Genomic DNA, 7,089 nt, shown 5'->3' with positions numbered 1-7,089 from the left:
CTTTGTAAGTAATAAGCAAGATTTTAAAATGTATACAATGTTTAAAAGGTAGCCAGTGCAGTGTTGACAGAACCGGCTAATATGGTCATACTTCCTGGTTCTAGTAAGAACTGGAGCTGCTGCGTTTTGGACCAGCTGGAGTTTGTTTATTAGGCGAGCAGGGCAACCACCCAGTAGAGCATTACAATAATCTAGCCTTGAGCTCATGAACGCATGAATTAACTGTTCAGCATTTTGCATTGAGAGCATGTGCCATAATTTAGATATAATTTTAAGATGGTAGAATGCAGTTTTACAGATGCTAGAAACGTGGCTTTCAAATAAGAGATTGGTATCAAAGAGCACACCCAGGTTCCTCACTGACCAGAGGACTGGACAGAGCAGCATCAAGTGTTAGAGAGTAATCTAGGTTACTACTTGTGGAAATTTTTTGTCCAATAATTAAAAATTCATTTTTTTCTGAATTGAGTTGCAGGAAATTACTGGTCATCCAATTTTTTTAACTTAATTTATTATTTATTTATTTATTTTTATATCAGCTATGCATTCCGTTAATCTTGTGAATTGGTACATTTCTTCAGGGCGTGAAGAAATATAGAGTATCGTCAGCATAACAATGAAAACTAACGCCATGCTTCCTAATGATATCTCCCAGTGTTAGCATGTACAGGGTAAAGAGCAATGGTCCTAGCACTGAGCCCTGTGGTACTCCATACTGAACTTGTGATCGGTGTGACATCTCTTCATTTACTGCTACAAACTGATAACGGTCAGATAAGTATGATTTAAACCATGCCAATGCAATTCCACTAATGCCTACATAATTTCAGAGTCTATTCAAAAGAATGTTGTGGTCGATAGTATCGAATGCAGTGCTAAGATCGAGTAAAACTAATAGAGAGAAATACAACCATGATCGGATGATAAGAGTAAATCATTTGTAACTCTGACGAGAGCAGTCTCAGTGCTATGATACAGTCTAAATCCTGACTGGAAATCCTCACAGATACCATTTATTAATAAAAAGGAACATAGTTGTGAGGACACTGCCTTTTCTAGTGTTTCTGACAGAAAGGGTAGATTTGAGATTGGCCTGTAATTGACTAATTCTGTAGGATCAGTTTGCGTTTTTTAATAAGCGGTTTAATAATAGCCAACTTAAAAGTTTTCGGTACATATCCTAATGACAAAGATTAATTAATGATATTAAAGCTACACTGTGTAACTTTTTTAGTTTATTCTTAGCTAAAAACACTTAGTTCTTTCAAAAATATATGTGCTCATTAATGTATATTTACTTCTTTCAAGTAATAAAGTATTCTCGTAAGTTTATAATATGCCATTGAAAATACATACGGGTGAGGGGTTCGAATGCGGGTCGCCATGTTGCCCCTCCATCTTGAAAGTACATTAGCCAAAGAGGGACATACCCGTAAATTCAAGCTTCGCCTTTCGCGTTTTAACACTCGATGGCACCTTGTCGAATGTGGATGAGGTCGAACTGGCAGCCATATTAATCTTGGACTGAATCGGCCACCGTAGGAGTTAAAACGAAATCAGAATTGAGAGGAAGAGAAACTAATATTCACTGGATGGTCATATACCTTTCCACCGCTAGATGGGGGAAAATATCACACAGTGTAGCTTTAAGAAGAGGATCTATGACCTCTGGTAGCATCTCTTTTAGTAGCCTAGTCGGTATAGTTATTGTGTTGATTTTGATGATTTAAGGAATTTAGCCAATTCTCCTATAGCAGTGAATGAGTGTGTGTGTGTGTGTGTGTGAGTGAGTGAGTGAGTGTGTCTTCTCCAATAGCAGTGAATGTGTGTGTGTGTGTGTCTTCTCCTATAGCAGTGAATGAGTGTGTGTGTCTTCTCCTATAGCAGTGAATGAGTGTGTGTGTGTGTGTGTGTGTGTCTTCTCCTATAGCAGTGAATGAGTGTGTGTGTGTCTTCTCCTATAGCAGTGAATGAGTGTAATTTTTCCTCAGTGACACTACAAGGATCTGTCTGATGTGATACTGTAGTAGACGGCTGCATTGTTATAATTTTCTTCCTAATATTATCAATATTACATGTAAAGAAGTTCATAAAGCTAAGAGAGTTGAGAAATAAGCAGATCTAGCAGTTTTTATGGCCTTTCTGTATGCGATCATGCTCTCTTTCCACGAATTACGAAAAACATTTACATTTACATTTAGTCATTTAGCAGACGCTTTTATCCAAAGCGACTTACAAATGAGGGCAATAGAAGCAGCTAGAGCAGTCGAAGGGCAACAATATCAGCAATATGCAAGTGCTGTAACAAGTCTCAGTTAGTCTAGCACAGAATATTTTTTATTTTTTTTATTTTTTATTTTTTAAATAAATTAGACAGACAGACAATGAACAGAATGATAAGTGCTATTCTCGATCGGTCAGGTGTTGCTGGAAAAGATGTGTCTTTAGACGTTTTTTGAAAATGGCTACAGACTCGGCCGCACGAATTGAAATAGGCAGGTCATTCCACCAGGTGGGAACGGTCCAGGAAAAGGTCCGTGACAGCGATTTCATGCCTCTCTGGTATGGCACCACAAGGCGTCGTTCACTGGCAGAACGCAAGTTCCTGGAGGGTGTGTAAGTCTGAACAAGCGAGTTTAGGTATATTGGTGCAGAGCCAGTGGATGTTTTGAAGGCGAGCACCAGTGCCTTGAATTTAATGCGAGCGGCTATTGGTAGCCAGTGCAGACTGATGAGGAGAGGCGTGACGTGTGCTCTCTTCGGCTCACCAAAGACCAACCTCGCCGCTGCATTCTGGATCAGTTGCAAGGGTTTGGTAGTGCATGCCGGAAGGCCCGCAAGAAGAGCATTACAGTAGTCCAGTCTGGAGAGAACGAGAGCTTGGACCAGTAATTGTGTGGCATGATCTGATAGGAAGGGTCTAACCTTCCTAATGTTGAATAGTGCAAATCTGCAGGACCGGGTTGTTGCAGTGATGTGGTCAGTGAATTTTAGCTGATCATCAATCACAACCCCAAGGTTCCTGGCTGTCCTGGACGGAGTTATGGTTGATGAACCTAGCTGAATGGAGAGATTGGGGTGAAGTGCTGGGTTGGCTGAGACCACAAGCAGTTCTGTCTTTGCAAGGTTGAGTTGCAGGTGATGTTCCTTCATCCAGGCTGAAATGTCTGTTAGGCAGGCAGCGATACGAACACCAACCGATGGATCATCAGGTTGAAATGAGAAGTAGAGTTGAGTGTCGTCGGCATAGCAGTGATAGGAAAAGCCATGTTTCTGAATGACCGATCCCAATGATGACATGTAGATGGAGAAGAGAAGTGGTCCAAGCACTGAGCCCTGGGGAACTCCAGTAGCTCTAGATGATGTGACTTAGACACTTCACCTCTCCATGACACCCTGAAGGACCTACCTGAGAGGTAAGACTTGAACCATTGGAGAGCGGTTCCTGAGATGCCCATCTTCATGAGAGTTGCCAGGAGGATCTGTTGATTAACTGTGTCAAAAGCAGCAGACAAATCCAGTAAGATAAGTACTGTGGATTTGGAGGCTGCTCTTGCCTGTCTCAGTGCCTCCGTAACTGAGAGCAGGGCAGTTTCAGTTGAGTGGCCGCTTTTGAAACCGGATTGGTTGATGTCCAGGAGGTTGTTCTGTTCAAGAAACGTAGAGAGCTGATTAAACACAGCCCGCTCAAGTGTCTTTGCAATGAAAGGTAGAAGGGATACCGGTCTGTAGTTTTCTAAAAGTGCTGGGTTTAGAGAGGGTTTTTTAAGCAGTGGGGTTACCCGAGCCAGCTTAAATGCTGTGGGGAAAGTCCCGGTGTGAAGAGAGGTGTTGACAATGTGAGTGACTGCAGGAGTAACAGAAGAAGAAATGGCCTGAAGAAGGTGAGTGGGGATAGGATCAAGCGGACATGTAGTGGGATGATTGGAAAGGATGAGTTTGGAGACATTTGCTTCAGAGAGCAGAGAGAAGGAGGGAAGCGTGGGTGTGATGGTCGTTGAGATGTGTGTGTCGGTTTGTGGTGTGGAGAATTGGCTGCTGATGGAAGAGGTTTTGTTTGTAAAGAATGATGCAAAGTCATCAGCTGTAAGGTTTGACGAAGGAGGGGGGGTAGGAGGACAAAGGAGCGAGGAGAATGTTTTGAAAAGTGCACGAGAGTTGGAGCAGTTGTTGATTTTGTTGTGGTAGTATGTAGTTTTAGCAGTGGAGACATTAGTAGAGAAAGAAGCGAGAAGAGACTGATACAGGGTTAGGTCAGTAGCGTTTTTAGTTTTGCGCCACTTCCTCTCTGCCGCCTGGAGTCCAAAGCGATGTTCACGAAGAACATCGGATAGCCAGGGGGCAGAGGGGGTGGTGCGGGCTGGCCTGGATGAAAGGGGACAGAGGTTGTCTAAGCAAGATGTTAGAGTGGAGCAAAGAGTGTCAGTAGCACTGTCAGTGTCTATTGCTGAGAACTGAGCAGGTGGAGGGAGTGAGGATGAAACCATAGTGGATAGACGGGAGGGAGAGAGCGAGCGTAGATTACGCCAAAAGGTGATCTGCGGAGGAGTGTGTGTTGTGTCCGGAGTCAGTATGAGGTTAAGAGTGATGAGAAAGTGATCTGAGGTGTGCAGTGGAGTAACTAAAGTGTTGTCTGCGGAGCAGCAGCGTGTGTAGATCAGGTCCAGATGGTTACCTGATTTGTGAGTAGCTGTAGTAGATACTCGCTTAAGGTCAAATGAGGTCAAAAGAGTGGTGAAGTCAGCAGCCTGGGGTTTATCAAGGTGGATGTTGAAGTCACCGAGCAGTACCAGAGGAGTGCCATCCTCAGGGAAGTGAGAGAGTAAAATATCCAACTCCTCCAAGAAGTTCCCCAGTTGACCTGGAGGGCGATAAATAACTACAACATGGATTTTAGCCGGGTGAGTGATAGTGATTGAGTGTGATTCAAATGAGCAGTTGCCAGATAGAGAAGGAATGGGCTCAAATTTCCAATCATTTGAGATGAGCAAACCGGTACCTCCACCCCTCCCAATCGGGCGTGGGGTGTGTGAAAAAGTGAAATTATTTGAGAGAGCTGCAGGAGTGGCAGTGTCTTCAGGTTTCAGTTAGAGCCATGAGACTGAGACATGAATGAGCGGAAATAGATGGAATAAAGTCTGCTTTGTTTACAGCAGACTGGCAATTCCACAGACCAATTGGAATGGACATTAATGTAGCAGAGGAAATAGGTACACTTTGCAGATTATTCGGATTGCGTCGCCTAGAATGTAACGAGCGTGACTTACGGGTGTATGTGATAATGGTAGCAATTTGGAAGCACATAGTGAATAGGGGTTAGAGAAATAAACAGATGAAAACACAAAGTGGACAAAGTAGAAGGAAAACTATACTCAAGTGCCTTGTCGTGTCCTTGCTCGAGTGGAGTCGCGCAGAGTAGAGTCGATGGTCTTTACACTCTTCGGTCTTCACACGAGGAGGCTGAACGCTCCCGCTGACGCTTCCGCACCAGCGTTAACGAGCGTATTAAATAGATGCTAATCACTACACTCAGACCAGGAGAGGACACCTTTGTAATTCGCTCAGACAATCAAGGTAACAGCCTGTCAATGGCTCAGCTCCAAAACGAAACTATCACTTACTCGTGCGAATATCCAGAAATAATTTTTGAGTGCCGACGGCTAAAACAGCACTGGTTTAAATTCAAATACAATTATCTTAGCCAGTAAAATTATAAATCCAAAAATGACTACAGAATCGAAATATATCCACTTGATAGAGTGTACTACGCTGAGCAAATCCAGCAAACTGAGTAATTTGAAAAAACACTTACACACGGCTTCAATGCGTTCCTTCACTCTCTGTGCGCTTCTCCTAGCAAACTAACTGATCGACCTGAGCTTATATATGTTCTGTCCACCTTTGTAATTCGCTCAGACAATCAAGGTAACAGCCTGTCAATGGCTCAGCTCCAAAACTATCACTTACTCGTGCGAATATCCAGAAATAATTTTTGAGTGCCGACGGCTAAAACAGCACTGGTTTAAATTCAAATACAATTATCTTAGCCAGTAAAATTATAAATCCAAAAATAACTACAGAATCGAAATATATCCACTTGATAGAGTGTACTACGCTGAGCAAATCCAGCAAACTGAGTAATTTGAAAAAACACTTACACACGGCTTCAATGCGTTCCTTCACTCTCTGTGCGCTTCTCCAAAAAAACCTCTAGTTTTGTTTTTTTCCAGCTGCGCACCATTTTTCTGGCTGCTATTTTAAGGGCCTGAGTGTGCTCATTGTACCACGTGTTGAACTATTTTCTTTAATCTTCTTTAAACCTCTTGAGTCGGCCGTCGCGCCGGCGTGATTGGCTTGCTTTTTTTCTTATCAGTGCCAAAGAGACTCAAATAACTTTTTTATCATTCAGGCAAGTGTTATAATCTGTTAAGTTTCTATTTTTTTGTGTACAGTCACAATAAAAACAAAATGTTTTGCTTTTTGCAAAATAAAGAAAACAAACATGATGCGCGATCTGCAGCCTCTCTCTCAAAGACATTAATTCAGATAGTCTTTAGAAAAGTGTAAATTTCCATCCATTTAGCCCAAAAACCGGATACTAATGGCTTGGTCAAAAGGAATTCTGCGTGTAAGCCTTTTCAGCCTTTCGGTGAAGTTCTCTTAATTTATTGATATCTCATTTTAAATCTGACTCCATTAATAATTTTATCTGACTCCATAAAGTGTGTTACGTTTAGAGTTTATCAGCTGATTTTAAGATTAGTTGCGATTTTAATTTAGATCGTTGATTTTCTTTGTATCTTCCTAGTTTTCATATTCGTTCATCGAGAGACCCAATATCGCAGAGAGACAGACGCGTCCGGTTCGCGCGCTCTGACTACAGAATATTCCCCCGAGAGTTAGGTTATCCAGCCTTAAATACTCCAACTAGAACAAAAGGGTTGTAAATATTTGCAACACACCCACCTGGTTTTGGGGGAGTGGATCAGATATCTTTGAAGAAATTCCTCAAAAGGAGGACTGAATTCTCATTAGTTTTCAATCTTTCTAATTCTACTAGTGAAAGCAGTGAAACTGAGACCATTTTAC

The sequence above is a fragment of the Gobio gobio genome, assembly GCF_949357685.1.
Source record: "Gobio gobio genome assembly, chromosome: 11".
NCBI lineage: Eukaryota > Metazoa > Chordata > Actinopteri > Cypriniformes > Gobionidae > Gobio > Gobio gobio.
The sequence above is the reverse complement of the archived record's forward strand: the minus strand, read 5'-3'. Positions refer to the sequence as shown.